Raw genomic sequence first — 12,006 nt, 5'->3', positions numbered from 1 at the left:
CTGCAGCGAGCCATGATCGTGCCACTGCCCTGCCCTCCAGCCTGGATGACAAAGCAAGACCCTGCTTAAAAAAAAAAAAAAAAAGATGGCCGGGTGCTGTGGCTCATGCCTATAATCCCAGCACTTTGGGAGGCCGAGGCGGGTGGATCACAAGGTCGGGACTTCAAGACCAGCCTGACCAATATGGTGAAACCCCGTCTCTACTAAAATACAAAAATTAACCAGGCGCGGTGGCAGGTGCCTGTAATCCCAGCTACTCGGGAGCCTGAGGCAGGAGAATCGCTTGAACCTGGGCAGCAGAGGTTGCAGTAAGCCGAGATTGTTCCATTGCACTCCAGCCTGGGTGACAGAGTGAGACTCTGTCTCGAAACAAACAAAAAAGACAGAGAATATTTCTGTCACCCTAGAAAGTTTCCATGCCCCTTTCCAGTAGCTTCCCCTGCAACCACCGTTCTGATTTCTGTCAGCTTATTTTTGCCTTTTCTTACTTTATGTAAATGGAGACCTGCAGGGCATACTCTTTTGGGTCTGGCTTCCTTCGCTCCTTCACTCCCCAGGTGAGCTGTGGGTGCATCCATGTTGTGTGTATATTGGCAGCTCACTCCTTTTTACTGCCGTGTATTTCATCATACGGTTCTGCCACAATCTGCTTAACCATTTTCCTGTTGGTGGGCATTTGACCTGCTTCCAGTTGGAGCTGTTGAGAACGGTGTTGCTGTGGACATTTGTGCACTTGTCCCTGGTACACATATGCACACATTCTTTGGTCATATACCCAGGAGTGGAATTGCTGGGTCATAGGGTGGGACTGTGTTTAACTTTATCAGAAACTACAAAATTGCTTTACGATGTGGCTGTCCTATTTGATACCCCCACTAGGAGCACTTGGGGTTCCAGGTTCCTGATTTTCTTCCAACGTCCCTTTGAGTGTCACAGTGAGAGATGGTGGCTGTGGTGTGTGTGCCGGGTGCCCTTGTCACTCACTTGCTCAGTTCATTCATTCAGTCAGTCAGTCATTCCACAGACATCCACCCAGCACCTCCTCTGCAGCCTCACCCACTCTGCCTTGTCCTAATTCAGTTTGGGCTCTTGGGATGGGGGGACCACCTGTCCCTGGGTGCAGCTCTGCCCTGGTAGGTATCCCCGTTTGGCACCACTCCTGCCTGAGGGTGTGTCTTAAAGCCGTGGTGGGGAGGGAAGGGCAGATCAGTTGTCATCTGTGCCTCCGAGGATGTTGGCATCTGAGTCAAACCTCAGAAAGCTGCCAGTGGTACGGAAGGGCTGCCAATCTCAGTTCTGTTTCCCAGTCACCCCTCCCACCTGCATAGCTGCAAGTACCCAGCACCCTCTAACATCAGTGACCAAACAGCTGTGCCCTTATTAAAAAAAAAAAAAAAAAAAAAACCGGACAAATTGCTTTCTGACATGGCTGTACTGCTTGACACTCCTACTGGCAGAATTATACATTCAAACCCCCAAATCTTCAACTGGCCAGTGGTTATCAATTTGCAGGAGAAATCTTCCCCTGGCACCTTCCTTTCCCCCAGGTAGAATTTCTCCCCGTCTGCCCATTCCCTGGGGGCATGGCCCTGGCTTTAACTTGGCTTCCTAGGGCCCAAGGCTTTGTGGTTGGGGTTCTGGGTGCTGCACTTCTCATCCTCTGGGCCCCACTTTGACGCCCCCGCCTGGAGAAGGAGGTGAAGCTGCGTAGACAGAACCTTGGTTAGAGCCCCACCTGTATTGCTTCTTGATGGGTAGCTCCCTGCCTGAGCCTTGGGGGAATTCACAGGGCCTGGTGTTCCTGAGCAGTGCCCCCAACGGAACCCAGGTTTCCTTGCAGGCCTACCCGAAAGCTCTCCCGACCACCCGTGTGCCCTGGGAGACTCTCTTGCCTCTACCCCTACCTCCCACATCCCATCCACCAGCAGGTTCTTTCAACAAATATTTATTGAGTACTACCATGTATAGTTTAGTTCTAACGAACAAATAAGTCATATTCAATGGTGATAAGAAAACAAAACCATTGGAAGACTGCAGGTGGGGAGAAAGGGGCATGTCATGAGTTGACAGACAATTATGCACGCTCATTCTAGCTGCTGTGTCAAGGATGGACTCTGAGGGGCTCTGGGGTGGTGGGGACCAGTGAGGAGGTCATATAGAATGGCTGGGGAAGAGGCTGTGAGGAGGTGGTATTTGAAGGACCACATGGGAGGTGCTGAGGGAGTGGCAGTTGCAAAGGCCCTGGGCAGGAACAAGGCTGGTGTGTGTTAAGATGTGAAAAGAGGCCTTGTGTTTGAAGCAGTGACAGGTGGGAGGAGAAATGAGACCGGAGAGAGAATGAGCGATGGAAGGTACACACCGGTGATGAGTTTGGATAGCACGCGGTTGCAATAGAAAACCATTGAAGGGTTGGGCATGGTGGCTTACACCTGTAATCCCAGCACTGTGGGAGGCTGACGCAGGTGGATCACCTGAGGTCAGGAGCTCGAGACCAGTCTGACCAATATGGTGAAACCCCGTCTCTACTAAAAATACAAAAATTAGCCAAGCTTAGTGATGGGCACCTGTAATCCCAGCTACCTGGGAGGCTGAGACAGCAGAATTGCTTGAACCAGGGAGGTGGAGGTTGCAGTGAGCCAAGATGGCACCACTGCACTCCAGCCTGGGCAATGGAGTGAGACTCTATCTTAAAAAAAACAGAAAAAGAAAAAACCACTAGAAGATTGCAGGTGGGGAGAGGGGAGAAAGGGGCATGCCATGAGCTGACGGACAATTTTGCACGCTCGTTCTAGCTGCTGTGTCGAGGATGGGCTCTGAGGGGCTCTGGGGTGGTGGGGACCAGTGAGGAGGTCAGGCCAGCTGTCCTGGCAGGAGATGAAGGTCGTTCAGACTGGGGCATTGGCAGTGGAGTCAGTGAGACATGGACAGACGTGGACGTGGGACAAGTTCTGGAGATGGCACCAGGAGGCCTGACTGATGGAGTAGATGAGGAGTAAGGTAGCGGACGGAGCCGAGAGCTGGGGCCCATGACACAGGTGGATGGTGGGGCCACTCACTGAGATGGGGAGACCTGGAGGAGAAACAGGCTGTGATCAGGAGTTTTGTTCTGGCTGTGTTACGTTTCAGCTGCCTATTAGACCTCCAGGAAGGGCATGGAGTGGGCGTCAAATATACAAGTCCAGAGTCCAGAGAGATCCAGACTGGAGTCATCAACTCTGAGAGGCTTGAGGTGGGTGATGGCTCTGGAGAGTCATTGACTCTAGAAGGGGTTGCAGGTGGGCGATGAGCTGCAGGTGGGTGATGGTTTCTGGGGAGTCACTGACTCTACAAGAGGCTGCAGGTGGGCGATGGGTTCTGGGGAGTCATTGACTCTAGAAAGGGCTGCAGGTGGGCGATGGGCTGCAGGTGGGTGATGGGTTCTGGGGAGTCATTGACTCTAGAAGGGGCTGCAGGTGAGTGATGGCTCTTGGGGTGATGGAATCCTTGCTCCTAAGTCCTCCCTCACTGTTAGAGATTTACATGCCCACACCCTTTGCCTGGTGCATCCAGTGTCTCCTACCCCATCAACCTTAGACTTGGCTGTATGACTTACCTTGGCCTTAAGAGGCACACTCTGTAGTTCCCTCATGGCCATGAGAATACTTCTTGGTCCCAGAAGGCTGACAGACATGTGGCACAGACCTGAACCTGGCAGATCTATGAGCCAGGAAAATAAATGCTGTTTCTGCAAGCCACTGAATATTGGGAGTGGTTGTTACACAGAATAGCACAGACAAAACTGAATGATACACAAGCAGAGGCAAGGTTCTGTCTTCCCTCCCAGGGCAGTGACAGGAGGAAATAAGATCGTGCACCCCAGGGCTTGGCCAGCACACAGCAGGTGTTCAGCAAACATTCATTTGTTTTACTATCATGCAGTTCACTGTGGGCTTAAAGGAGACACTTCTTATGTGTTTTCTTCATGGTAGCTCCTGCCACACGCCATCTGTATTTCTTTTAAATTTCACATTTGTATTCTAATTATAAAAATCACCTATTATCACTCTACCCAGAGATAAGCCTGGTTACTATTTTGGGGTGCTTCCTTCTAGTCTCTGTTTTCTTTTCTTCTTCTTCTTTTTTCTTCTTTTTGAGACAGGGTCTCACTCTGTTGCCCAGGCTGTAGAGCAATGGCACCATCATGGCTCACTGCAGCCTCTACCTCCTGCGCTCAAGTGATCCTCTGATTCTCCTGCCTCAGCCTCCTAAGTAGCTAGGACTACAGGTGCACACCACCATGTAGCTAGGACTACAGGTGCACACCAGCTAATTTATTTCATTTTTTGTAGAGACTGGGTTTTGCTATGTTGCCCAGGCTGGTCTGGGCAACTCCTGGGCTCAAGATATCCTTGCACCTTGGCCTCCCAAAGTGCAGGGATTACAGGTGTGAGCCACTTCGCCCAGCTTCTCGTTTCTTAGTAATTGCCAGAGACTTGTAAATATTGGGTCAGCAGGACCAGCAACTTCTTGGGAATCTATTTGTCTGTACTGATGTGCAACGTGGACAGGGAGAAGGATCTTCATGATTGTTTCTGTGGCAGGCACTTGGGGTTGGGATGGGAAAACAACAGCAGTGTTTATTCAACATTCACCATGTACCAATGCAGCTCGCACCATTGGATCTCCATCCACGTGGCCACTCAGTGCTCAACCTTCCAGAACATGCCAAGACCTGCCATTGCACCTTCTCCCCACGAGTACAGCCCTCAGCTGATGGCAGATGGAGGTTGGAAGAGTCAGAGGATAAATACCCCAGCTCCCTCGCCCTTTGGAAGGGCATGTTCTACATGTTTCCCAGAGTTCCCCTGGGCTCTCCAGCCCCAGTGCCCAGTGCTTCATCTAACACACAGCACACACAGTTTTGGATGCCTTCCTCTCCTCGTCTCCCCCTCCACTCGCCTTCCAGCGCTTCCTGGGTCACCTCCAAATAAGCCACTGCTATTTACATCTCTGCTTTGGCAAAAGCCACCATAAGGCAACCGGGTGCTATGTATGTGGGCTTGATGTGTGCCTCCCATTTCCTTTCATAACCATTCAGCAAATCCTCCTTTAACCTCTGTTCTTGCAGCACCTACTGCTGCTATGTGACAATGACCGAGGCAGGGGTGAGTGTGCCCCACTGACCCTGTCTTGCCCAGACTGAGGTTATACAATAGATCCCACGTGATTGTGAGAATTTCCCTCATGTTCTTCAAAATCCGAAAACTCAAGCCAGGTGTAGTGGCTTGCACCTGTAATCCCAACACTTTGGGAGGCTGAGGCAGGAGGATTGCTTGAGCCCAAGAGTTCAAGACCAGCCTGGGCAACATAATGAGATCCCATCTCTACAAAAAAATAAAAAAATAAGCCAGGCATGCTGGTGCATGCCTGTAGTCTCAGCTACTTGGGAGGCTGAAGTAGGAGGATCCCTAGAGTCCAGGAATTCAAGGTGGTTGTGAGCTATGATTGCACCACTGCACCCCAAAACAAAACAAAAAAAAAAAACAAATTCAAAAATTCAAGCTGGGCAAAGTGGCTCACACCTGTAATCTCAGCACTTTGGGAAGCCAAGGTAGGAGCATTGCTTGAGCCCAGGAGCTTGAGACCAACCTGGACAACATAACAAGACCCCCTCTCTACAAAAAATTTAAAAAAAATAGCCAGGTGTAGTTGTGCGTGCCTGTGGCCCCAGCTACTCGAGAGGCTGAGGTGGGAGGATCGCTTGAGCCCAGAAGGTCAAGGCTGCAGTAAGCCATGATCACACCCCTGCACTCCAACCTGGATGACAGAGTGAGACTCTGTCTCAAACAATAAAAATTAAAACATCATAAATAAATAAATAAAGCTCCCAAACTCACCTTTAAACCTAAGCCTGTTTGACAGTGATATTAGCTAATACGTAGGATGTTCTTTGTACCAGCAGCTGAGCTGGGTGTGCAACACGTGCCGACTCATCCAATCCTGGCAGTGACTCTTTATCCCTGGACACAGGTGAGGAAACTGAGCACGGAGTGGCCACACGGTTGAAGACTTAAAGATCTATACCCAGGTCATCTAACTCCAGAGTGGGTGGGGGAGGTGCATTGGTGTTTGTAAACCTCCCTTATTTCTGAACACTTATTTCTACTTTCTAGTTGTTGTAAACAGTGCATAGCGAACAGCCTTGCCCTCAATTGCAGTTTGCCTTGCTAATTACTTCCTTAGGGTGGATTCCCAGGAAGAGAATTACAGGGTCAAAGAGCAGGACTGTCTTTAAGACTCTCCATCCCCGGTGCCCAGCTCTGGCCTTGCTTTCCAATCTCCCATCTTCTTTCCCACACTGTCTTAAGTCAATAGGAAGCGTACAGCCTTGGCCTCCCTCCGCCCTGCCCACATCTGCCTGTCTCTGCACCTGAGGACATGGGGGTGATCTCCATCCCAGAACCCTGGGTCCCATTCTGTGTCCCAGCAGGGAGAGTCTTCATGTGCAGGTGCCCCTGGCACACTGTAGGGGTTTGGTTGTGATTGAAGGAATGAATCAATGAATGAATGAGATCCCTGGCCCGCTTGGTTCCACTTTCCATTGCAAAGCAACCACCTGTGAAGCAGCCTCCTCACTCCGGAGTCCAGAGGGCAGCTCTGAAGCTGAGAGGGGGGCTCCCCACTGCAGGCGTCAGAAGTGGGGAAGGGATGCAAACCCCAACCGCTCAGTCTGTACCCAAAGCCCATTTGATCCTGATGAAAGCTTCTCTAGCTGAAACAAGTGTGCCAGCCAGGACACCTTTGCTTAAGCCAGGCTCCCTGCCTGGAAGCCTCCCAGCTTGGATTTTCTAGTCTGAACAGGAAGGATAACAAAAATACTGTGTTGGATATCCATTGCTGCAGAACAAATTACCCCAAAATGGAGCAGCTCAAAACATGCAAGGCTCAGGAATTCAGGAGCAGCTTAGTTGGTTGGGTCCTATTCAGGGTCCCTCAATAAGTTGCAGTCATTATGTTGGCTGGGGCTGCATCATCTGACGGCTTGACTGGGGCTGGAGGATCTACTTCCAAGATGGTGCTGTCGTATGGCTGTTTGGCTGGTGGCCTCGATTTCCTGCCCCCTAGACTTCACCATAGGGTGGCTTGAGTGTCCTCACAACATGGCAGCTTTGTTTTTTGTTTTGTTTTGTTTTGTTTTTGTTTTTGTTTTTGTTTTTGTTTTTGTGAGATGGAGTCTTCCTCTGTCGCCCAGGCTGGAGTGCAGTGGCACAATCTCGGCTCACTGCAAGCTCTGCCTCCCGGGTTCATGCCATTCTCCTGCTTCAGCCTCCCGAGTAGCTGGGACTACAGGTGCCCATCACCACGCCTGGCTAACTTTTTGTACTTTTAGTAGAGACTGGGTTTCACCGCGTTAGCCAGGATGGTCTTGATCTTCTGACCTTGTGATCCACCCACCTCAGCCTCCCAAGGTGCTGGGATTACAGGTGTGAGCCACTGCGCCCAGCCGGCAACTTGGTTTTAAGGACACTCAGCTTCACAGATTGCCAACCAGAACACGCAATCCGAGAGAGAGAGCAAGATGGAAGCCACAATCTTTATAACCTACTCTCGAAAGTCACACTCCATCATTTCCACCACATTCTATTGATTAGAAGTGAGTCCCTACATACCATCCACACTCAAGAGCATGGGAACTAGGCTTGTCCTAAGAGAAGAGTGGGTAGTTTTTTGTTTGTTTGTTTGTTTGTTTGAAACTGAGTCTCACTCTGTCATCCAGGTTGGAGTGCAGTGGCACTATCTCAGCTCACTGCAGCCTCCACCCCCTGGATTGAAGCAATTCTCCTGCCTCAGCCTCCTGAGTAGCTGGGATTACAGGCGTGCACCATCATGCCCATCTAATGTTTGTATTTTTAGTAGAGACAGATTTTGCCACATTGGCCAGGCTGGTCTCAAACTCCTGACTTCAAGTGATCTGCCTGCCTTGGCCTCCCAAAGTGCTGGGATTACAGGTGTGAGCCACTGCACCCAGCCAGAAAGGGCAGTTTTAAAAACCACCACAATTGCCTGCCAGGGTACAAAGAGGACTCAGGGAGATGGGTCTGATAAGTGCCGAGCCCAGTGCTGGACACCTGCAGGCGCTCAGTAAGTGGTGGACACTGTTGTTTTATTACGATTATCCAGCACCTAGAACCCAGTCTACCCCAAATAGCACCATCAACATATCTTCCTGAATCCTGTCTACCTCATTTCAGCCTTTACTCTCAGGCAGCCAGGGGGTCCCCATTTTCAACAAGAAAAAGCCCAAACCATTTTTCTTGGCAGTCAACCCCACCCCATCCAAACCAATCCCTCATTTCTTCACTGAATGTTTCCTCTGTGCCAGTCACTTCCTTCCCACCACCACACCCTTAGCCAGCCTATCACCCACCAAGAATCCTGCCCCATCTTGGGCCTCTGCCTTCATTTGAAGCCCCTCAGCCCCTGTGCCTCAGTATTTTCCTTCAGTTCTAGATTCTTGCAGCACTACGGCCATTTACACAGCCATCAAATTCCAGGCCTCTTCTGTCACTCACCAGTTCCCCTCTGTCATCTTGTCTCCTGCCCAAGACTGCATCTCCTCTTGTCCCTTCTCAGAGAGGCCTGTGGTTGAGCAGAGGGCTGAATGAGAAAGAAACCCAGCCTGTCCTCAAGAAGCTGACAATATGTCCCTCAAAGACTGGACTCATTGCTGGTACCTCTGGGAGTCCCAATGTAGAGGAGAGCTCTCAGTGGGTGTGCAGAAAATCTTGTCAGAAGTTACTGTCCCTGGGCAGGGCTAATACCACCAGTATCACCATTATCATCATCATCACCACTATCGTCATCATCACCACCATCACCATCATTACCACCATCATCACCATCATCAGCACCATCATCAGCACCACCACTATTACCATCATTTTCCCTACCATCCTCATCACCACCATCATCACCATCACCATCATCATCATCACCATCACCATCATCATCGTCACCATCATTATCCCCACCATCCTCATCACCATCATCACTACCATCATCACCATCACCATAATCACTGTCACCACAACCATCATCATCACCATCGTTATCCCCAGCATCCTCATCACCATCATCACCATCACCATCATCACCATTACCACCATTATCACCACCATCATCATCACCATCATCACTACCATCATCACCATCACCATGATCATCATCACCATCATTATCCCCACCATCCTCATCACCATCATCACCACCATCATCGCCATCACCATCATCATCGTCACCATTATTATCCCCACCATCCTCATCACCATCATCACTACCATCATCACCATCACCATAATCACTGTCACCACAACCATCATCATCACCATCGTTATCCCCACCATCCTCATCACCATCATCACCATCACCATCATCACCATTACCACCATTATCACCACCATCATCATCACCATCATCACTACCATCATCACCATCACCATCATCATTGTCACCACCATTATCCCCACCATCCTCATCACCATCATCACTACCATCATCACCATCACCATCATCATTGTCACCATCACCATGATCATCATCACCATCATTATCCCCACCATCCTCATCACCATCATCACCACCATCATCGCCATCACCATCATCATCGTCACCATCATTATCCCCACCATCCTCATCACCATCATCACTACCATCATCACGATTACCACCGTTATCACCACCATCATCACCACCACCATCATCAGTACTACCACCACCATCAGTGGCACCACTTTTGCGGGCAAAAGCAGCTTCTGAAACCATACCCCAAAGCAGGCTCCACTCCCTTCCATCAGACCCTGCAGTCAGGAAGGGCCGTGGGAGGTCCTGGCCTTCACCTGTGAGAACTGCCTTACGCATGCTGATTTCCACCCACATGATATCAGAGGACCCCTTGCCCTGACACTACAATCCTTGTCCCCTTGTGTAGCCACCCCAGGTTCCAGCGCCAACTGTCCTGTCTACCGGAACATAACACCATGAGGTCCCCAGCTCCTGACCCTCCCCTAGGTCATGCCCCCTGGCCTGAGCTTTGGGATGTCAGAAGCCCCCATGGAGTCCACTGCTAAGACAAGCCCACCCTGCCAGCCTTCCCACCTCTCATAGCTGACCCTGCTGGGTTCTATGTTACCAACTCCCCTGCCCCAGCACCACTCTGTGCTCTGCAGTGAGCACAGCCGACTGTCACTCCCCTCAAGGGTGCCCAGGCAGTAGCGAGGTGTGAGGACTGTGGGAGCATAAGAGTTGTCTCAGGGTTGTGCAGAGGAAGCCAGGCCCCCCCTAAATACCTCCAGCTCATCGCACCAGTTCCATTCTGCCTGGAGCCCCGTGTCTGAGCCCTCAGCTCAGAGCAGACAACCATGCTAATCCTGTCCTGGGCTGGTGGCCACCCCCACTGAGGAGGGGGAGCAAGCTGCCCAGAAAGCTGGTGTGGAGTGCCTGTTAGCTGTGGATGGCATCGTGGTGCCACCGGGAGATTATCCACACACAGCTAGTCCCCAGCGGCTGACCCCAGTGCCCCAAAAGAAGGTAGCTAGCTATTAAGGAGATTCATGGGCAGGGGTGAGGCGAGGAGGAAGGCTAATCAAGCTGTACTGATTGTAATTGTCCGAAGGTGCTGGCCTCTCTCGTAAACATGCCGACTGCGGGCCCTGCTTCTGCGTCTCAGCAGGACTTCTCCCTGCTGGGACCGTGCTGGGTAATGTTCTTTCAACATAACTCTATTTAAATTCACATTTCCATCATCCCCCAGAGGAGCCGAGAGAGAGCTGAGCTGCGTGGTATAAGCCGGGAAAGGATTAGATGGGGTGGGTGGTATTTTTTTTCCTTTTATTTTCCCTTAGTGATGGAGATGGGGTTGTGCAGGGTGGGCCATTCTAGAATCCTGCAGAATTGGAACTCGAAGAGCTGTTACAAACCATCCAGCTCAACCCTCTGCATGTCCAGATGGGAAACTGAGGCCCCAGGGGCCCTCGGGATGCTTGGCAGAGCCCCCTCCCAGGATTCCTTCCCCCAAGGAGACCCTGGGGCGGATGTCAAGGAAAGGCCTGGAGGTTGGGGGGACCCTATGGGGGCCTTGGAGGCCTGGAAACCGGACTGTATTCCTGCGTTAGTTGGTAGGTAATGCAACCTTCCTTCAAGTCAAAGTGCCAGGCCAGCTGAGGCCCCCCAGAGCCTCAGCCCCCTCCCTGCTGCTCTGCCGAGCTCCTGCCATGAGTCTGAGTCACGTTTCTCCAGAGCCACATGTTCTCTGTAGGAAGCCTCTGGGGGCTGGCAAAGGCCCTGGCCTCTCAGGAGAGGAGGGGGCAGGTGAGCGGGTCAGTGGGATTGCATGGGCAGGAGTGTGGCTTCCGGCCCTCCCGAGCCTGGGTGGAGGGTGGGGTGAGGGGCTGCAGCATAGACTGCGGCTGAGACCCAGGGAAGCAGGGCCCCTGTCGCCAGGGGCTGGGCCCGGAGGGTGGGGAAGCCTAGGGCAGCAGACGGGAGGCAGCAGACACGAGGAAGCAGCTGCTCTGGGTATGGAACTCCTAGCCTTCTGAGTGCCAGAAATGTTCAAACAAGCATCTGGTTTTGTTTTTTGAAATTTCTCGCATTATCAGCCGTTTGGGTGCTGTGGAGGGGGCTGAAGCCTGGCCTAGATTTTCCACCCCCACCAGGAGGCCTTGCCACCATGGTGATAGTGGGGTGGGAGTGGGGTCACCTCTTGTTCTGAGCAGCCAGGCAAAGCCCTGTGGGGCCAGGTCCCGGTGGAACAGCCATGGCTCAGCCCCTTGCCGGCATGAGCTCAGGAAGCTGCATCCCCTCCGCAGGCTGTCACCTAGACTAGTAGGAGGGGTTTTTTTTGTGGTCTCCAACTGGACCCTAACTGGATCCAACTGGATCTCCAAGTGGAGCCTCTCCTCTAGGATGAGGGGCATTCCATCCTGGGCAGGGGTAGCCTCCTACATGGATGCGAAGGCTCTGGGCTGT

The sequence above is a fragment of the Rhinopithecus roxellana genome, chromosome 16, assembly GCF_007565055.1.
Source record: "Rhinopithecus roxellana isolate Shanxi Qingling chromosome 16, ASM756505v1, whole genome shotgun sequence".
NCBI lineage: Eukaryota > Metazoa > Chordata > Mammalia > Primates > Cercopithecidae > Rhinopithecus > Rhinopithecus roxellana.
The sequence above is the reverse complement of the archived record's forward strand: the minus strand, read 5'-3'. Positions refer to the sequence as shown.